Source organism: Parasteatoda tepidariorum, chromosome 1 (genome assembly GCF_043381705.1).
Source record: "Parasteatoda tepidariorum isolate YZ-2023 chromosome 1, CAS_Ptep_4.0, whole genome shotgun sequence".
In the NCBI taxonomy this organism is placed as follows: Eukaryota; Metazoa; Arthropoda; class Arachnida; order Araneae; family Theridiidae; genus Parasteatoda; species Parasteatoda tepidariorum.
Window position 1 is genome coordinate 89,042,983 of NC_092204.1, and position 21,194 is coordinate 89,064,176.

Genomic DNA, 21,194 nt, shown 5'->3' on the forward strand with positions numbered 1-21,194 from the left:
TCAGGGATTCTAAATTTAACTTAACTTATCTTTATAAAAGAATATGTAGATAAAAAAAGTGTCGATATATGCCTTCATTTTTCTTAATAGTTAAAGTTAAAACTGAACTTTTTAAAATAAAGTATTTATCGTGTCATTTTCACCAACTAGCAAAACATTTTTATAAGTTTAAAATGGTATTTTTTTTAATATAATAACCAAGAAAGTTTTTTTTGAACTATGTTTATGAACGGAAATAATGTGTTAATTACGTAAAGTTTAAAGGCTAATAACCGGAAAAAGTCTAACTTATTTTTACAAAGAGAAAGATGCAAAGTTATCATATCTTTGCTTGCGATCTCCGAGATCTGTGGACACAGTGACGTCATGAGGAGGGAAATCGTAGCTTCAGTTCTAAGAGTGGAGTGAACTAGCCCTTCTATTCTCTTTAGCCCTGACCGCACACCCTCGGTTCCTACGCAGACTGATCCAAGTGGTCACCCACCCGCACACTGACCGCAGCCAGTGATGCTTGACTTCGGTGATCTGCTGGGAACCGTGTCTTAGCGATCAGTCCACTGCGGGACTCAGTAATTATTTAAACAACAGGAAAATATACTATTTTCCCTAACAGCGAGTAACTGTAATTCTCGGTTTTTGATCGTGAATTAGTCTGAATAACGGATAAATCGCAATACGCCGTACTTGTTATATCGAGCTCTTCTGTATGTTTTTATGTGATTTCCTAATTTATCTATCTCCCGCTGCGTTTAATTACATAAATTAATTTTGCCTCTTTCAATAACAGATATTCGATTTTTTGGTAAAAGAAAAAAAAGCTATTTAGACTAACATTCTTATTTCCGCAATTTAGTAAAACTTTTTTAATCCAAGTAAGAAAAAAAGAAAGAATAAAATAAAAAATACTGAAGTGCTTAATTTTTGTATTTCGTATCTATAAGTAAATTTTTCATTTTTAGAAGATATTATGTGCTCGTGAGGGCCGGGATAGCCTGGTCGGCAGGGCACTGGGCCCATGTCCGAGAGTTTGTGGGTTCGAACCCCGCCGGCCGAAGACTCTCCGTGTAATTGGTGACTGAAGCACGTTAAAATTCTGTCGAGTCGCAAAGTCCTCCATGTTCCCATAACAAATCAATACCTCTGGGGGTACTGGATTGGAGACCGATCGTTCTATGATTCAGGTCAAAATTACGATCTGTGGATGACTGAATGGATGTATGAATGGGTCCGCCTTATAAACAGGTGTGAGGTTCTGATGTGGCAGAAGTCGAAATTCTTGACCATAGATGGCGCCACTGAAAAACAAGAAACCCATACTCGTCCTTAAATTTGCTCGGTTTCACCAAGCAGGCTTGCCCGTTTGGCAAGTGGCATTGGAACCAACCAACCAATTGTGTGCTCGTTGTGACGTGTTCGTATTGAACTGACAAAATGTAAAAATAAGGTGCATTAAATCGCGCAGGCTACAAATATGGTACAGAAACAGTTTAATGATTTAATTAAATAATCGACGATTGTAACAATATTCAAAATTCAGTAACACCTGACCTCTTTAATATCAGGGGTACTGTTTATAACGGTTTTATTTTCTTATATACTTATATTTTTCTTTTGCTATTAAGAAACGGTTATACGCATTTTCACTTCAAGTATTCAACAGAATTAAAACTGCTGAAAAATATTCAAATTATATCGAGTTATCTTAACAGTTTAAATTTGTCATTCGAAAGTTACGCATCAACCACGATTTCTTAAAATTGGATATTTAACTAAATGCATCTTTACGAAAATAAACAGAGTTTGAAACCCGCGTTTGCGAAAATGGATTGAGCTTTAAGTCATAAATTTATTTACGAGTAGTTGTTCTTTTATGCTTGTCTCTTTGTATATTTTATTAAATTACTTTTTAAAAATTTTTTTTTTCACGAGCTTGTCACAGGTGCAACAATTTTCAGAGTAAACTTATGTAATATTAATTTAAGGTTTTAAAAGGTTTGGATAGCCTGGTTAGGACGCTGGACTCATGTTCGTGAGAATAGGAGTTCGAAATCCCGTGCATTAACCTCCGTCACGAAAACCTCCAAGTTCCCATAACAAATCAATAACTGTGGTTACTGAATTGGAAATAAAACATTTTCTGATTCTGGTCAAAATTACGGTCTGTGGATGCATGAATGGTGATAGGAACGGGTTGCGACGTGTGTGTGTGTCTGAAATCATAATCTTAGCCATAGATGGCGTAACTGAAAAACAAGAAACACACCCTCTGCTTTAAATATTTGATTGGTTTCCTATGAGGGTTTTCTGGCATTGAAAATCGAAACAACAGCAACGTCTTGAAACTTCCTATCTTGTATCTCCTTTTCAAATTTTTGTTAAATTTAAAAACTATAATGTAAAATGAAGTGTATGATTGCCTTACCTGCGATTTGCAGATTTGCCATATCTTTTCAGATCATGTATGTGTAGTGTCTCTCAAATCGTTGGTGCTTATAATTAGAGTTTCGATTTCAAAAATCGATAATTTTAAAGCTACTCGTCAGAATATTCTGATATTTCAGTAGGAAAGTCGTGAGGCAATGGAATCTTGTTTGGTGAAGAAAAAAAATGTTCACGTTTTCTGGAGAAATACAAATTTACTGCCATTAAAAATCAGAGCACCATCTCTTTGCCCGAATGCTGCTACATCTTGACTCTGAAGGATCACGCTTTGCTCTTGAAGATTTTGTTTTATAAAAACGATGAATCCGTTCTTACAGCTATTAGGAAGTTTCTGAAATTAAAATCCATAAAATCGGATTCAATAACCACAAATGGTCTGCGAAAAATGATTGCTAAATTCGAAAAGACCGGTTCATTTGATGTGAAACGGGGTAGACGAACGATACCAATTTCAGCTCCGCCAATGGAAGATGCGGCTACAGCATTACAAGGACAGGTGAACAGTGATGCTGGAATCAGCCAGGGCTAAGGAATCAGCAGTGCACTGGGAATTGGCCGAATGCTGGATATGCCGATCAACATGATGCGTTGAAACATCTTGAGATGCTACCTGTACAAGATAACTCATGTGCTGCAGTTGCCACCTGCTGACCTGGAAGCTCGTGAATATTTTACACTGCGATTGTTTGCCAATATTAATTTATATGTGCATTAACGATATTTTTTAAAATGTTGATAATTCAGGTAAAGAAACAATTTGCTTTCAATCACTAAGCAGTTTTGAAATATATAAAATACATTGCATTTGAAATTATGTAAGATAAATGGTTACATAATTATTAAAATTTGTTTATTTTTTCCTGAAATTATTTTAAGACGAAAATGGCGTTTTCATCTGTTAGTTTATTCCCCTTGACTAGGATGAAAATGCGATGGCATGTCTTCGAATCATCCTCAGGGATGTTTTCCAGACCGACACCAATAGCCCATTGTGCAGCTCTGGTGCAACGTAAATAAAGTACCTACTTACTTAACCTCTAGATCTAGACGCAACTAGTCTGAAAAAAGACAATTATTGATTCTTTGAAAATTTTTTAATTCTTGTACACCAAGAGGGAAAATAGTTTCTGATTTAACGAATTAAATGATCAGAGTATAATCGCAAAATATACTGAAACATGAAACACATAGCGTTTTAAAGTGAAGATAACAGATTCAATTCCGGAAATTTTTTTTTTATGACTACGAAGATTGAAGCGTAGCTGTAAAGTTATTGCCCTTTAGTCAAACGCTGTGAAATATAAAGGTAGCTGGTTTGATTTGATCATGATTAAGGTTGACCAGACGTGAACAGTCCTCGAATTTTAATAGTTGTTCTCAAATGTTTTCAAACTCTTTCAGCCCAGAAAATGTCCTCAAATCATAATATAAACTGCTGTTTGTAGAAAATGCAACACCATGAAAGAATCATCAGAATCAAATGAAATTTAATGCAGAAACGACTTGTACTGATACAAATAAATGATGAAATTTTCAAAACAAAAGAAACAAATTAAGCGTCCGAAATCAGTATTTGGTGCAGCCACCACGCGCTGCAATAAGTGCTGCTATACGACGTGGCATGGAGTCAAACAGATGTTGAATATCTGCTTGAGGAAGAGAATTCCATATCGCTTGTATGCGCAACCAAAGTTCGTCTTTGGAAACTGCAGGACGCGGATCACGAGTGAGACGCCGACCAACCATATCCCACACGTGCTCAATAGGCGACATATCCGGCGAATAAGCAGGCCAAGGAAGAAGTTGCATGCGTTGTGCTGAACAGAAGTCTCTAACAGTCCGCGCAACATGTGGGCGTGCATTATCCTGCTGAAAGATAGCTCCAGGGATGCCTTGAAGGAAAGGAACGACTTCGGGCTGTAGCACTTCACGGACGTATCTGTTGCTATTGAGATTACCCTCAATTCGTATCAAATTGGATCGTCCATGATACGAAATCGCACCCCAGACCATAACTCCGGGTGTTCGACCACTATGTCGTTCAATAATACACTCAGGAAGGCAGCGTTGACCGGCATAACGTCTAACACGAACACGGCCATCATGGGTCCACAAATTGAAGCGTGATTCATCTGAAAAGACAACTTGGTGCCAATCAGCTCGCCAGTCTCTGTGCTCAAGAGCCCACTGCCGACGCAGCCGTCGATGATCCGCCGTGAGGGGAATCCTGTATAATGGCACCCTTGCACGCAATCCACGGCGCAGCAGACGACGACGAATTGACGAAGCCGACAATTGTACACCTGTAGCAGTAGACCAATGTGCTGCCAGCTGCCTGGAGGAAGCTGTGCGATCATTCACCGCCATGCGGAGCAGGTGTCGATCATCGCGCTCTGACGTCACCTTCTGTCGTCCAGTGCCTGTTTTTCGAGTTGTTCGGTGCTCGTCGGTCCACTGCTTCCAAACTCGCATCACTGTGGAACTGTTCCGCTGCATACGAGCTGCTATTGCGCGATAGGAAAATCCTCCTTCTCGAAGGCCGATTATCCTCCCTCGTTCAAACTCCGTAAGTTGCTTGAATTTCTTATTCTTCCGTCGTGGAGGCATACTCAGGTCTCACTAAACGTTTGCCACTAACAAATAATCATAGACTATTTTCAACGTCCCGCTACAGCACTTTATTTATACGCTTTCAGCATCAATTCAGAGGGCGCTGCGCGCGCCACGCACGCGCGATGGCTCTGAAACTTTATTAATTTGCATAATATCCTATATCCATTATTAAAATAATATTTCATTTGATTCTGATGATTCCTTCATGGTGTTGCATTTTCTACAAACAGCAGTTTATGTCTTTAAATGTTCACAAATATAAAAGAAAACTGAAATGTGCATGCTTTTTTTAACAAGATAATTTTGTCTGTCTGAAAATAATTTCAGCAAAAAATAAACTTTCATGTACTCCTTTATTTTACATTTGTTAAACATATATAATTTTAAGTTGTTCTCTGTGAGCAAACCTATGTGTAGATTTATCACACGAAGTTCGTCTTGCTTCAATTAGGACTTTTTATTTTATTGTTTATAAGAGAAGAATTCTTCAGTGACTTTTAAGTACAATCCTGTTACCCAAAACGGTCGTTTTTTTAGTCTCTCGGCATCACCATTTTTAGATTTATGAAGAAAAAGAACGAAGAATGAATAAAGCGTACAAAATATTTATTATAAACCTACATATTTATGGAACTTAAGTTCTGATCTGAGAATAATAATAATACTGCACATCTAATTTGAACATTTGATTACCCTTTCCTTGAAACTATGTGATTTTGTATTAACAGAAGGTGCTTGATTCATATATCAAACAAACAAGTGAAGCCTTGTCTCTTATCTGTTTCTCTCTCTCTCGGTAAATTGGTAGAAAACAAACTCGGTAAAAAACAAAAACTAATCTATATAATAAAATACAAAGTTGCAATGTTTTTTTTCCTAAAAAGTATTTTTTTAAATTGTACCTATGAAAAAGTTCCTTATAATTACAAAGCTTAGATTATCGACGTGAATTTTATCGCATTCAATTACGCATGAAAAATTACATCTGAAAAAATGTACCTTATATAGATAGCAATGGAAAAAAATGTACATAAGTACACACCAATAGAAATACTGCTTATATAATATAACGCGCTTATATCTTTAAAACTCATCATCATCATAATTGGCCAGACAGCCCTATGTGGGCCAATGTCTTCCCCTGAAAATTTCTCCATAACGACTTCCGATTTATCTTCGATCTCCAATTCTTTTCATTAATTACAAGAAAATCAGACTCCACCAAGTCAATTCATCTCAACGACGGTCTTCTCCGCTTTCTTGCTCCAATGGGTCTAAAAGGCAGTATCTTTTTTATTGTATTGTCATCACTCATTCGAATCACGTGGACCATCTAATTCATTCTATTTATTTTTATGTATTTAATAATATCGGGTTGTTCATAAATCTTGTACAGTTCAAAGTTAAATCTCCTTCTCCAGTTATTGTTTTCATTTACACCACCAAGTATACCCCGCAAAATCTTTCTCTCAAATATTGCGATACAATTTTCCACCAATTTTGTCATTGTCCAAGCTTCAGAGGCGTATGTCAAGACTGGCCTAACAAGAGTTTTGTAGATTAAGAAATTTGTTTCTCTAGAAAGAAACCTAGATTTAATAAGCCTTCTCAGCCCATAGACAGTCCTATTTGCCAGATGGAGTCGGTTATTTATTTCAGGAATCATTTTGCTGTCAATAGTAATAATTGACACTAAGTAAGTAAAACTCTTTACTGTTTCAAATCTATAAGAATCTACTTCAAGATAGGGACTCAGTTACTTGAGAATAACTTATATTTTGTGTTCTCTACATTTATAACGAAGCCCATTTATCTTGCAGTCATCTCAAGGGAATCTGTGCGTAAATAAAGAGTAAAATTGTGTTTGTTTATTATTAAAATGAGTGTGTTAGCGTTTTCCCTTTCCGATGTAGATGCGCGGATGGATACATGCAAATACTTGAAATTGAAATCTTTCATTTGCATGCCTAAAACCTTTAAACCAAAAATTATTCTGGAATCGCATTCTCACCCGATTTCGAAATTATACGGCCATATGACCAATAATATTTAACACTAAGCATACCATGACCGGACAAATTACCGTTTAAGAACTTTTCCATCAAAAATCTTATCCTCTTATCGTTTTTGCACATTTGACTTCATAACTTCTTTTAACAATTATATACAGTTAATATACTATTATTATTTTTCTGTATTTTTTTTTTTGTTTCGAATAATACTTTTCGTATACCACAACCGGTCATTTGACCGGGAGAACAATTTATTGCTTTATAAGGTGATCGGATCAGAAATTACGATGTAATGCGTGTTCAACGTATTGCGTTCGATAAGTTGCGCATTTCTGCAAAGACTGCTGCGTTGTTAGTTCAATCTAAATAACTGTGAATTCAATTTTCAAGAAAGTGGCTAAAATTTTAATATGGAATTTTTGTGTAAGAAAAAGTGACGAAAACTAAATGTTTTGGTAACTAATATTAGAACTTAGAACGTCCCCGTTTCAAAGCATTTTAGAACACGAATTTCCTCAAAATAAAGCTTCTAAGAACACTGTTTTAGATATGCATACATAGTAAACTTTAGGGTCACGCTGTGTACCCCCTATGGGACCTATAATAAATTCCTTCGGTAGGGTACACTATTCTATGTTAGTATAATATCTGGTCCAATAACAATATTATAGGTTAATATTAAGGTCTGATATTGGGACATGTTTTAAAAATACAATTTGAAAAAATAACTAGCTTATATTTTATTTTGATAGCTTTACTTCATTTCTAACTAACTGTTAGTTTTTAACCAGAAAAATGTCGAAACCATCAAGACAACACAAGTTCTTAGAAGAAATGATATTAATTATAAGAATAATTACAAAAATTATAATTCTTTTATATTCTTATAATTAGAAGAATAATTATAGGAATTATAGAAATAATAATAATTATAAGAAATATGTCTGCGGAAAATATACAATGGAAACTCCCTGTATATGTAAAAAATGCGTTGAGCAATGAATTAAAAATTCTTATTCTTTGTGTTTGTAATACATAAAAATTGGCAATATGCAAATTTGTTTAATTATTTTAAAGTTTTTTTCAGTTTATTTCCTTCCTAGCATCCATATTTCATACATTCAATCATAAAGTCTCCATAAGTCCGGTCATTCCATAAAGTCCGGTCATTTGGTAAAAATAGGTGTAAATTAAGTGTTTGTTTAGTGTTAAGGGCTTTGGTAAATATATTAATAACCCACGGTTTCAAATAATGCAAAAGAGCAGTTTTTTAGAACATCAATTATATGTGAATCTTTGGAATTGTAATACAGCGATTGTGTGCCTTAAACATTTGATTTTGAAAATCATTCTGCAGTCGCATTCTCACCCGATTTTGCAATCATCTGCCGAACAGAGACCGTTCAAATATTAAACAAGCATGTTTCTCATCTTTCGCTCCCACCTTCCACTTGGCAGCAAAAGTAAGGAAACTACTTATTCTCTTCCTATGCTTACGTAAAAAAAAAAAGCAATCCCTTTGTTTTTAGCTTTTACTATGCTGCCATGCAAATGAAAAAGCAAGCGTAAGTGCCTTATAGTAGATTTCGAGAAAAATTACTTGACAACTAATTTCTTTCTATTGCAAATATTATGAACGCTAAAAATAGAATTTCAAAAAACTGATAAAAGAAAATTTATTTTGAAAAAAAATAATCTTTTTCAATAAGTCGCTTATCATATAGAAATGTCAAATATATAAATATTTAAATTTTGAATTTTTTGTCGCTTTCGCTGATTTTTTCTTTTGCACGCCAGTATAGCAATCTCATTTTAAGAATTTTTGAAATTAAATTCACGAAACACAGTAATATTAAATACGAAAAACAGTAATATTTTTCGATAATAATACTTATGAACTTTGTAGATTGGAATTGTACTAATAATGCATCAAGGGGGGAATTACATTGTATCATCAAATGTATCAATCCAATTGACAAAAGATAAAATTAAAAGCAACAAGCTAAAGCTAGTAATAATAATCAATTCTATCAAATGCGAAAAACAGTAATATTTTTCGATAATAATACTTATGAACTCAGTAGATTGGAATTGTACTAATAATGCATTAAGAGGGCAATTAAATCTATGCATCGACAAAACTAAAGTAACAAGCTAATAATTCAATAAAAAATAAATAAAAAAAAGTAAAATTTTTTGAAATTAAATATTAGAATAAATATTATTAAAATTACTAAATTAAATGTTGGAACTTTGTCTATTTGAATTGCATTAATAATGTAAAGTATTTTATTAATTAAAAATAAAACGAAAAGCAATAAGCCGATAATTATTTCTAATAAATACAAAAAAAAAAAGCATAATTAAAAAAAAACAAAAAAAAAAAAAAAAAAAAAAAAAAAAAAAAAAAAAAAAAAAAAAAAACACTTGTTATAGAATTTTATTGAGACAACGATCATGATACGTTTTATTTTCCGATTTAGAAATTATTTATTAAAATAGTGAAGGTTTTTTCCTGACAATAAAAACATCATTTTATCAAGGGGCTGTTTTGAGTCAAAAACTGCCTCTGCATGAATCATAACTTAAAATGAAGCTGAAATTAGTTCTTTTTAGTCTCAAAACTTTATTATTCGTTCCTCCCATAAAACAAGAAAAGTCTCAGCTGAGCAATTTTTTCATCTTTTTTATTTCTACAGTTTAGTTTAGTACTCAAAATGTCTCAAACAGTGTACTTAATTCTCCTAGTTTATCGCATAGGGGTGGGTAAACGGATTTACGACTTGTTTACCGGACAAATTTTTCAATTTTCGCAATCTTCGATAGAAATCTCTCTGGCTATAAATTTATGTAGATACGGTCTCTTGTCTCGATCTAAAACGGTAGCTTTTGTAGCCAACAAATGGCAGGGCACTTGACATTTACGTATTTTATAGCATACGTTTTTATAAACATCATTCTGTTTTATCGCTTAACAAATAGAATTGCAGTGCTACTGGGTAATTGATTTAAAGATACGTCAACAGATGGCGATAGTAGTAACGGGCGTAAAAGTTTCCTTCTCGGTAAGGAAATAATTGAGGGCGATAACGAAAGACAGTGGAATAATTTATTTATTCCAAAGGTATGGCAGATGTTACGGTTTCACATCCGTAAGAACCGTCTATTTTTTTTTAATTTTTTATTTACCACTTTAAATAGGTGTTACTATGCAAGTCTAACAAACACTTGTTTCTAGCTTAATTTTTATGAATTTTTTTAAGTGGTTTTATACTTCTTTAAAGAAAAGAGTTTTTTTTTTATTTAAACATTTTAATAATTTTGATCGCATTTTATTTCGATATTAATGTTTCAATTTCTAAACTAATTCCATTGACTTCATTAGTTGATAAAATATTGGTATATATAATCAAATTCTGAACCGAATTTAGATATGAATTCTTGCATTTTTTCTCTCTTCAAACAAGACAATTAAGAAGGAACACTCTGACTGTAAATATAAAAAATATAAATAAAATAAATAAATAAAAAAAAAATGGAAAGAAAAAAGGGAAATAACGAATTACTTTGGATGAAGGCGGGACTGTAACTTTTGATTGTCTGAGAAAACTTTCTAATTATTTCTAATAATCGCCATTTAATTCCCTTCTTTGTTTCTTCAATCAATGAAACATAGTTTGATGTTTTCATTCCCGTCTTCCTCCAAAGTAAATCATTATAACGTTTTTCCTTTCTTCTCTTCGTTGAAATATTAATTTGGAATTTCAAATGCCTAGATTTTACTCAATTTTGGGCGAGGAATTTAAGGATTCCGAAAATATAATTTAAAGTCGGTCATTACCAAACATCTTAAACATTGCTTTAAATAAATTTTAAGTAACTGGCTTTTATCATTTATGCTGTGCTACAACTAATTTTTTCGATAGTTAACAGTGCTGCCCTGTCAACAAGGGAGTCGTTCAAATGTTGCGTAAGCATTAATTGGGGGGGTGAGATTCGCTAATATTTGATGATAAGGGGGAGGAGGACTGAGAACATTGCTTATTGCTTACGTAAGTTATTAAAGTCCTCTTATTTTGAAAATTTCAATAAAAAAAAAAAAAAAAAAAAAAAAAAAAAAAAAAAAAAAAAAATTATACATGGTAAACTTTCACATTTAGAATAAAAGTTTTTAGAAAAAGAAAAAAATTAGAAAAATGAATTTTCTTTTCTTCCGAAAAGTTTCTGAGGACATGAGTTTTGAACACCAGACGAAAACAAAAAATTGCTGAATGTATTTTACTCTACTCAAAATTTAATATAACGAATTTAAATTTTGTTTTATGCTAAGTTTCATTTTTTATTTGAATTCTCAAATGAGATTACTACAGTAAAAAGTCAAGTTTAAAACAAAAACACCGGGTGGGGGGGGGGGGNTAGTTCAATGTTTACCAAAGTGTGGTACGCGCACCCCCAGGGGTACGGGAACAGTTTAGCGGGGGTACGCGTTCTTATGCGAAATATCTTATGCGAAATATCAACAAACGAAAATTTCAAAAAATTTTATTTGAAAACAAAGCTAGCCATGAAAATTTACGATTAAGTATTTTTCTATTTTTTTGCAGAAATAACAGTTAATGGTGTCAACAGCCAGTTGTGATTTTTAACTTTTGTGGAATTTTTTTATAGTAAAAAATACATTCATTTTTTAATTAGTGGTACACAGCGTTGCGAAAAATTTAGATAGGGTACGCAAAAGTCATGAGTTTGGGAAACACTGTTCTAGTGTAAACATGGAAGGAGTTTACAATTTACTTACTTTTGCTGAAAAGGGGAAAGAGGGAGTTCAAAAATTTGCTAATGTAATATTACAACGGTCCCCAAAAGAAAAATCTTTCTATCGCAAGTTGTATTGTTTTTTTATTTTGCCTGTACTGAAATGCTTTTTCTTCCCATTTGAATTTTCTTTTCTTATATTTTATAACCAGCATTGAACAGACGTCCCATTTATGGGGTTAAAACTATCAATTTTGAACTCTGTAACGTTGTAGGTCAGAATCCAACCCAAGAGACATGAGAATTTCTGAATGCGCCCAAAGACAGTAGCCTTCGTGGACTACTTTTTGATAAAACAAATCCGTAACTGCGTTGCATGGAGAAGTAAACCACGAAAACTTCTCTCGTTCAGTCAGATTGCCAGAGGATTCTATCCCATGATTAGGACTACATCTGAGGACATTTTACACCAGCATTGAGATCGGTGCGAACAGGGAGAAGAAATCCTATCGACATCGACCAGTCATGGCTATCATTCGAATGCCGGACACCTCGTCAGTTTATTGCAAATAGCTTTATGTAGTGGTCAAGAAGCTGACTTCGCATCAGAATGATCCTGGGTTCGAATCCCGGACAGGGCATGTATGTTCTATCATTCTCTGTACTATTTGTCCTTAGTGTGGGAGCAACGTTGGCCCATTTAATATGGTGATCCTGACCATGAGTGTCCAACAAATCTGCCTTACTGATACCTTAATGGGGAGTGTCCATCGAGAGGGCATTGAAGAAAAAAAAATAGTGCGTGGAGGAAGTGAAACTTCGTAATGTTCAAATGAAAATAGGAAGGGGCAGAGATTGATTTTTAGTGAAATCATATTGTTTCTTTAAGACAAACTTTATTAACAATGCTTACGATTCACAATTGATCGCATCTTTTAATTATCATTTTCGAGTGGAGAAATATCCAAATCTATAACATTAACAATGTGATTATGATAACTAAAGTAAGATACGAAATGTTTGAGTCCTATTTTCTCAATATTTCTTGCAAAAACTGCATCAGTGGTAGTTACCCCTTTGGGTGTTGGATCATTCCTACCATTTATCACTTCCAATTCAAATTTGTCTTTAAGAAAGGTTAATAATGTTTCAGGTAACGAGAAATTCACATTAAAATCTCCTACAAGGATCATAGGCCGCTCACAATAATCAATTTCTTCACTAGTAACGTCTGCCAGAGCTTGTGAACCTGCAGTGGATAGTGGCAATAAAGATTTTGCAATAAATAATTTAATATCCCTCACGGCTGCGTTTGGTGAAATATAAATGGCAATTAGAAAAGAGAAAACCTAACAACCAATTGATATTCACAAGAAACGTACCTTGACATAACCTTAAATCCGTCGCATTGTCCGTGGGATTGTTTTCACTCATTTTTTACAATTGTTATCCAGTAAGCTTGAAAATAAAAAATACTACCCTATTCGCGATCGCAACGCTCGAGTACGCCGTCTAGCGGGAGCCTGTAAATATCGGACATTAATTTATCACGTTTTCATTTAGTTCCATCAAAGTCATTGACTGAATCACACGCCATTTTTTAGCAGCAAATAAGAAACTAAATTTCCCTAAGGAAAAGGCCGAAGAACTTGAAAAAAATCTCCAGAATATTAGTAAATCTTTCAGGAACAGAACACGCCAAACATTTGAAGAAAAATTCCTCAATAATTTTTAATTTCTATTATCAACAAACTTGCAACTGATGACTTCCGATTTCGGATACTGTTACAGATGTGTGTATTAAGGTAAAATGCATTTCTTCTGTCTTCAATTCATTACGAATTAAAGTGAAGTCAACATTGCTTTCGTCATTCCAGTGAATAAATATGAATTCAGAACATACAGAATTGTAATAGTTATAGCATATTCTTCTTCGTTATAGAATAGTATATATTTCTGTATCCATATAATTCGGAAAACAACAATAAAAAATTATCCAAGTTACTTGAAATAGTGCCATTTGTGCTGATTCTTAATTAATTTAAATCGTTTTCTTGGTAAGTTTTTTTTAATTTTGAAAGAATAAGTTCAACTAGAATTCAGCTATTCTGTTTTTAGCTACATATTCAAATTCATATCAATTATAAAATTTTGCTGTGTAGTATGTTATCTAAAAGTAATGAAGGTATAAACTATGTATCTATTATTTGAGAATAAAGTTTTCAAACAAGGAACTTATCATTTTGGAATTCTCCGGGAATCATAAATCAGGTAAGTGCAATGATTTTTACAATAAAAAATTTGCTTGTAAATATTTTTTTTTCATTTGATGATGGTTCTCTACAGAATGGTTTTTTACGTCTGATTAAGAACTATAAGAATAATAAAAAAAGAAACAATATGAAAGTTTTTATTTCAATGTTAATAATTCTTAAAATCGTTTTTTTTATCCTAAGAATTCTTTATTTTCCGTTTTTTAGTTTATAATTTTTTGATAAAAATTGTTCTCAAAATACTTTTGAAAAATTAAATGGTATAACATTATGTGTTTATGTATACTTCTTGTATATTCCAATGTTTGAAATAATATGATTCAGAAAAGTATGGAATAAAAATTCGGTACTTACGACGTATTAACGCCACCGCCGCTACAGATTTGGCGGTTTTTAAGTGCCGCCAATCTACACTTAAAATTTTTGCGACAGTTCATAAAATAAAACACTTTATTTAAAATCAAAATAGTTAATTGGATTTCGGTGGAAAATGAGCCGATATAGAGTTTAGCATAGATTCAAAACAATCATATCGCCATATGAACTCTGATGAATAAGATTCCAAATGAAATAACATTTCCAAAACGTACGTTTGCCAAGATAAAGTTTTATGTTGTGGGAATTGGTACATTTTCGTTTTTTCGGTAAAATATTTCCCTCCTGAAAAAATAAAATTGCATCTTGTTTTGTTTTTGGCAAATCCCAAAGACGAATATTCGTAGCACTAAAAATGGCGACAAAAAAGAATTGTTTTTTTTTTTTTTTTTTTCGTCAGCATTCTTTATTTTACGTTTCTTAGTTTCTAAATAATGATTTTTATTGAAACTTGAAATTTTTTGATAAAAATTGTTGTCAAAAAACGTTGTTTACAAAATTAAATTTCATAAAATTATGAGGCTTATGTATACTTTTTGTTCATTTTAATTTTTGAACTAATATGATTCTTAAAACTATAGAATGTAAAGTTTAAATGGGCCTTTCATGTTATATCATTAAATTTAGTAATACTATTTCTCGGGCATTAGGTTTTAACTCTTATAAGAATATACATATTTTTTTCTGTTAATGTACAAATATTTTTCCGATGTGTTTTGGATATTCCTTCTCTAATAAAAAGAGATACCATTTTGTTTTCGGTTGTACAAGAAAGAAGATCAAGCATTTTTCTTTTTTAAATTTAATAAGCCACATTAAAGAAGGAACGTTGCAATGCTACACGCTACATTAACGACGTCTCCAGAGTAACTGAATGACGGTTCATATAGAAATCGCAGGTATGCGTCTCATACAACAACGCCCCCTATAGTTCGTTGCGATCGCGAATTAAATTATATGTGCATCAAATCAAACTAAAATATTTATAGAAATACAATACTTTTTATTATTTTTATGCTAGTGAGAACCAAAACAATATGGAAATGAATGAGGGAAAACTGGATCCTACCACGTGACAATAAAAATGTAGCGTTAAACGTTTAACGCAACCTTGTTGGAAGTTGCATAAGAAGTATCACTTCAAAAATACATCTATTGCTGAGTTTGGAGTGTTAAATTCTTATAAACTGATATAAGAAAATAATGTTTCAAAAGCAAGATGAAACCTTTTCAACGAACTGTTGCTTTTCTTATATTTTTCAATTTATTCTCTTTTCTGCAAAGTATAAACTGAATAAACAGTATGAAAAAGAAAATATGAGATAAAATTCATAAGAAAAGGAAAGAACAGCCTTAATGGAAGATATTCTCTGAGGGCCCCCCAAGAAGGATAAAAAATTGTTTCCAAAGTGCTTCCATAGTTATTATATACACTGAATGTTTGAAAAGACTCGTATAAAAAATGCCCTAGTGACAAAAAAAAATTTAAATAAAGAAGAGATACAACAAAAAGTTTTTGATTCGTTAACTATGTAAACAATCTAAATAAAATATTAAAAATAGCAAACACTTTGTTCTTCCATTTTTGAAAAATGTCTGTGCTTTTTAAAGTTGCTGTTGAATGTTTGCTATTTAAATCTTGAATGTTTTAACATCTTTTAAGCAGATAGGATTTTAAAATGAGCGAAATGTTTGTCATTCATTTTTTTTTACTTATTGTATTTCTGATACTACATATTTTTTTTATATATTAAAAGAAAATGTAACCCCCTGCCCGCGTTTTTAGAAATTTATCGTTACGTCCGCTTTTCTCTTTCGTAATAAAAAAACTATTGGGTAAAAAAAAAAAAAAAAAATGAAATGTTGCACATGTTTAGAAAAATGTTTAAGAAGCGTTAGGATGTAAAAAGGCCGCTGAGGTGAGTATTAGTTTTTAAATGCATTTAAATAAAAAAAATTTTTTTTTTGTAGCTAAAGTTTAGTGTTAAGAGAAAAATATTGGCAGCAGAATTAGGATTTTTTTGCAAGCGCGTTCTCATAGGTCTGACAATGTGAGTCACTCCTTTAATTTTTCTTAAATTTTGGAGCTAATAAATGTTTATGTTTCATATTCCGATTTTTTTAAAAGCTAATCCGAAAACAAAGCCCGGAAAAATAACAACGCACTCGCAATTTTCTTCTGTTTTTTTTTTTTTTTTTTTTTTTTTTTTTTTTTTTTTTTTTTTTTTTTTTGGAAGATTACGTTGCGTTCTTACCTCAAATTTTCTTAAGAGAACTGCTCAATCGGATTTATTTTTTAATCTATGTAAAACAAAGAATAAAAGAAATTAATAGTGTAAAAGCTGGAATACTAAATAAAACCAAAATGAAATGTTCGAACTTATTCTCACAATTTAGAAAAAAAAAGAACTTGCGTAATAGCGATTTTTTGAAATAGTGTTTTTAACTCTTTAGACTTGCTTCAATTACTTCAATTTTTAGCAGCAAGCTCTTTTTTAAAAAATAGTTTTTAAAATTTTCATTTATAAATTATAAGATTTGGATTTCAAGTTAATTTCCTTACAGTAAAGTTCTACTTTATCAATTATAGTTTTATATAATGATGCTCGCAGCGTGAATTGTACTAAAATCTTTGTGCTATAAAATTGTCGAGTGAATCTGGATTATCTCCCAAGTTCTCATAACAAAGCGATATCTTTGGAGATACTGGAGCGGGAGTTCTCTGGTTTAGGTCGAAACTACGATCTGCGGATGGATGGATGGTGCTTGAATGTGTCCTCCCTGTAAAACGGGATGTGACGTATCACCGGATCATTCTCAAGGATACTTCCCAGATGCAGCTCTAAAGCGATGCAACTGTAAGAACCGTACCGAATCCGGGAAAATTTAAGTAGGAGAACAATTATCATAAATTCTCAGAAGGATTTACTTATTCATACAAATATTAATAAAAATAATAAGAATAAAGCAATCGCGTAACAGTTCGTAGAGCGATACTGAAAGTAGAAGACTTCAAAATATTTCAATCACCTGCATGGCGTTGGCAATGTGGTCAGCATTGTGCACCGACCGTCTTTACCTCTCAGACAGGTTGTTAACCATCGATATGGTGCTGTGTGTGCTTCAAGTCACCACCGGAAATCGAGCTCCAGTCATTCACAACATCGGCTTAGTGCATTACCCACTGAGCCATCCACAAAAATATTTAATTTCAAAAAACTCTCCATATACACTATGTGAAAGTTAGTTAAACGAGTGTAGAGAATAATGTGAAATAATTATACTTGCTTTTATTTAACACATTTGAGAACCTCCAAGCAATGTAGCCAAATTTTCAAATTGTTCTAGATAGCCTTTTTTTTTAAGTGGTTTTTTTGGAGTGTTTTTGATGAAAAAGACTTATATTTTCATGAAGGGAAGATGATGTTTCTGTGTATGTTCTTTGGACCTAGTGGATGTTCTTAAAAAACTTAAGTATCTTTTACGGAAATTATAATAAGAAACAGCAGTTATGTTTAAAAGTGTCACTTTTCGAAAATAAAAGTGGGCTTCTGCTCCAAGTTCTTCATTTCTAATTACATAAATTGTATTTATTTTCTGTTTAATGTTTATTAATTAATTAAATGTAAATTAGTGTAAATTATTTATAATTAATTAAATGCAAATTCGAGTAAATTTATAATAATATATTAAATGTAAATTAGTGTAAATTATTAAATATTAGTGTAAATTATTAATAATTAATTAAATGTAAATTAGTGTAAATTATTAAATATTAGCGTAAATTATTAATAATGAATTAAATGTAAATTAGTGCAAATTATTAAATATTAGCGTAAATTATTAATAATGAATTAAATGTAAATTAGCGTAAATTATTAATTAATTATTAAATTATTAATAATGTTAATTATTAAATCTTAGTGAAAAAAATTAATAATTAATTATTAAATATTTAATGATGTTAATTATTAAATATTAGTGTAAATTGTTAATAATTATTTATTAAATTATTAATAATGTTAACTCTTAAATATTAACGTAAATGATTAATTAATTAAATGTAAATTAATGTGTTAAACAGCCTTTCGTTTCAGAATTATAAATTAGCTTTTCTATTTCTTGAAAATCTCTTTAAACTACTGTCTTAATGATTTACCAAGAAAAAAATAACAGCTATTTAAAAATTCATATTTTGGCTTATTTAAAAATTCAAAAATGCTCAGTCAGCTTAATATGCATTGTTAAGCGTATTTTGGAAAGATTGGTAGGTTTGTAGATTAATGCAAATATATTAGAATTAAAAAATATTTATTTAAAATCAAGATAAAGATTAAACTAGTCTAGAACTGATTCTGTTTATTATAAACCAATGAAAATAAATTTACTTCTCGCGGTTCTTTCTTTCTGTCTTTCAATCTGATGTAAAAAGAAGAAAGAGTATTTGAAGAAACGTAATCTGCCTGAGGAATAAAATATCCTTTTTTTGCAGATATAGCATGCATAATACGTATTTATTGTTCGATTTGGATGATGTAATGATATGGTATTTTCTTGTTCAGACATGTAATCCGCAGTTTGAAAAAAAGAATGGTAAAATATTCTTTTTCGTCCTTCTTTTCTCTTTAGAAATTATTATGAATAAAGAATGCTGCCAAAAGAGAGAATAGAAATATGCTTCAAATTATGAATTACTACTTTTAAAGGAGACGGTTTTTCGTCGATTTTAAACGACATTCGCTATTTGTCTCTTCGAGAAATAACAACGGTAAACTGGAATGTTTTGAGAAAATTGATTTATTTTTAAAACGATTTTTTTCTTCTTTTCTAGAGAGAGGAAAGGTGAGAGGAGGGGGAAACAGAGAAAATAGTATCACGACGAAGTCTATTGGATTTTATTTTTTGTTTTAAGAGTTGGATTTAAGAACAGATTTATTTTGAGATATTTTTTTAAAAAAAATTCTAAAATAATTTTGTTTGTCATAAATGAACTGTAAGCTAGCATGATCTAAAACAGGTGATGTTTAACAGAAACTATTAAGTTTATCTATAAGATTCGTTGATTGAAAGTTATTTTAATCTTCTTAATTACACTACCTGCAGAAAGTTGGAGGACATACTTTTTTTTCTTTTCAAAATATTACAATTTGCTCTTGTAAATTTGTTTTTTATTATTTTTTTTGGAGAGAATTTGTTTTTGTTTGCTAGAAATTTAATTTCAATTAGAATGAAAATAAGTTGAACACTTTAAACCTTTCTTCTTTAAAACGTGAATTATTTTCGAAAAAAAAAAACTTATCTTTGCTGTTAAGAAAAAAATACCCAGCGTTTTTAAACAATTTTTTACGTAAAATATCGCAATTTGTTCTTATACACCAAAAACACATTTCAATTAGAATAAAATAAAATAAACTTTTTAAACCACTCTTCTTTTTCAAACCCTGGAAATTTTTTCTGAAAAATAATGTAAATACTTCTTTTCTATGGCATTTAGGAAAAAAAAACCTCATTTGAAAAAAAGGAAACTTTAGCCTAAGTTTTTGAAAACATTTCTAAGCTTTACGGGAGATTGAGAAATTTTTACTTTCCGTTTGATTTTGAAAATTACAAGTCATAAGCTCGAATATTATTATCTATTTTGTAAAAATAAGTTCTGTTCTGAAAAATATAGCATCGATTTGTTAGCTCTAAATTTACATCTGCAACAAAAATGTAACAACAAGGATATTTGTAAGGTCAGAACTAATATTTTATAACACAAAAAAATTGTAAAAATGTTTCTAAAACGTTTGCTGGAAATTATGGAAGAAGAAAATTGAAGTGTTCTCAATTACAATTTTATTAGATAAAATAATATAAAAATAGTGGATAAGATACTGGAGACAATATTTTTAAATTTGCCTAAAAAGTTTACTACTTGGAACAAATTCAAATTTTTTTCATTTTGAATAGTAAACATGCTAATTTGGACATATTTTTTCTCAAAAACCTTTTTTCTTTTCATCCCAGCTTCATATCATAGGCTAATGGAAGTAGGTCATGAAACTGATAGTTTAATCATTATTATACTCTATAACAAAAAAATCGACGCACCAAGAAGGAGTTGTCCGATTGAAACGAAACGTGGTGGATAGGAAGACAATGTACAGAATAGTAAATGATTAAAATTTCAGAACAATTGAATAATTTATTGCAGAGTTACAGTAATAAGTTCAATAAGATGTTGACCCGCCTCTAGCCTGGATACAAGCTGCCACACGGCGTGGCATAGACCGATAAAGCTCCCGGATGGTCTCTTGCGGTATTTCCTGCCAAATTCGATCAAATTGTCGAATGAGGTCATCAACATTCAGTGCCGGATGCAATCGCCTTCCCATCATATCCCAGACATGCTCGATGGGAGAGAGATCTGGTGATCTGGCAGGCCAAGGAGGAGTTTGACAAGCTTGCAGACAGTTCATAGCAACACGTGCCGTATGTGGTCTGGCATTGTCCTGCTGAAAACCCAGCCCAGGGCGCTGCAAAAGGAACGGTAGCAACCCTTATGAAAAAATCGAGGTATAAACAAGGTATATTTTAAAGGTATAAAGGAGGTTGTTATTTAAAGACGTCGTTGAGGTTGAAAAGGGTGCAAATGAATACCTCAAAACCAACCTCAAATATACCTTAATATATACCTCCAGAGGTATATATGTTTCAACTTGAGGTGTTTAATTTTACATCT

At 31.7% G+C, this 21,194-nt stretch overlaps 1 long non-coding RNA gene across 1 annotated transcript in view; it reads right to left on the bottom strand.

Moving 5' to 3' along the window:
• Window positions 1-9,430: 9,430 nt before the first annotated feature.
• The window catches only part of LOC139426999 (uncharacterized), an 87,684-nt gene continuing 75,920 nt past the window's right edge, over window positions 9,431-21,194 (bottom strand). Inside the window, exon 2 of the long non-coding RNA XR_011638129.1 lies at window positions 9,431-9,493. This is a non-coding gene — a long non-coding RNA (uncharacterized lncRNA). The remainder of the gene's footprint in view (window positions 9,494-21,194) is intronic.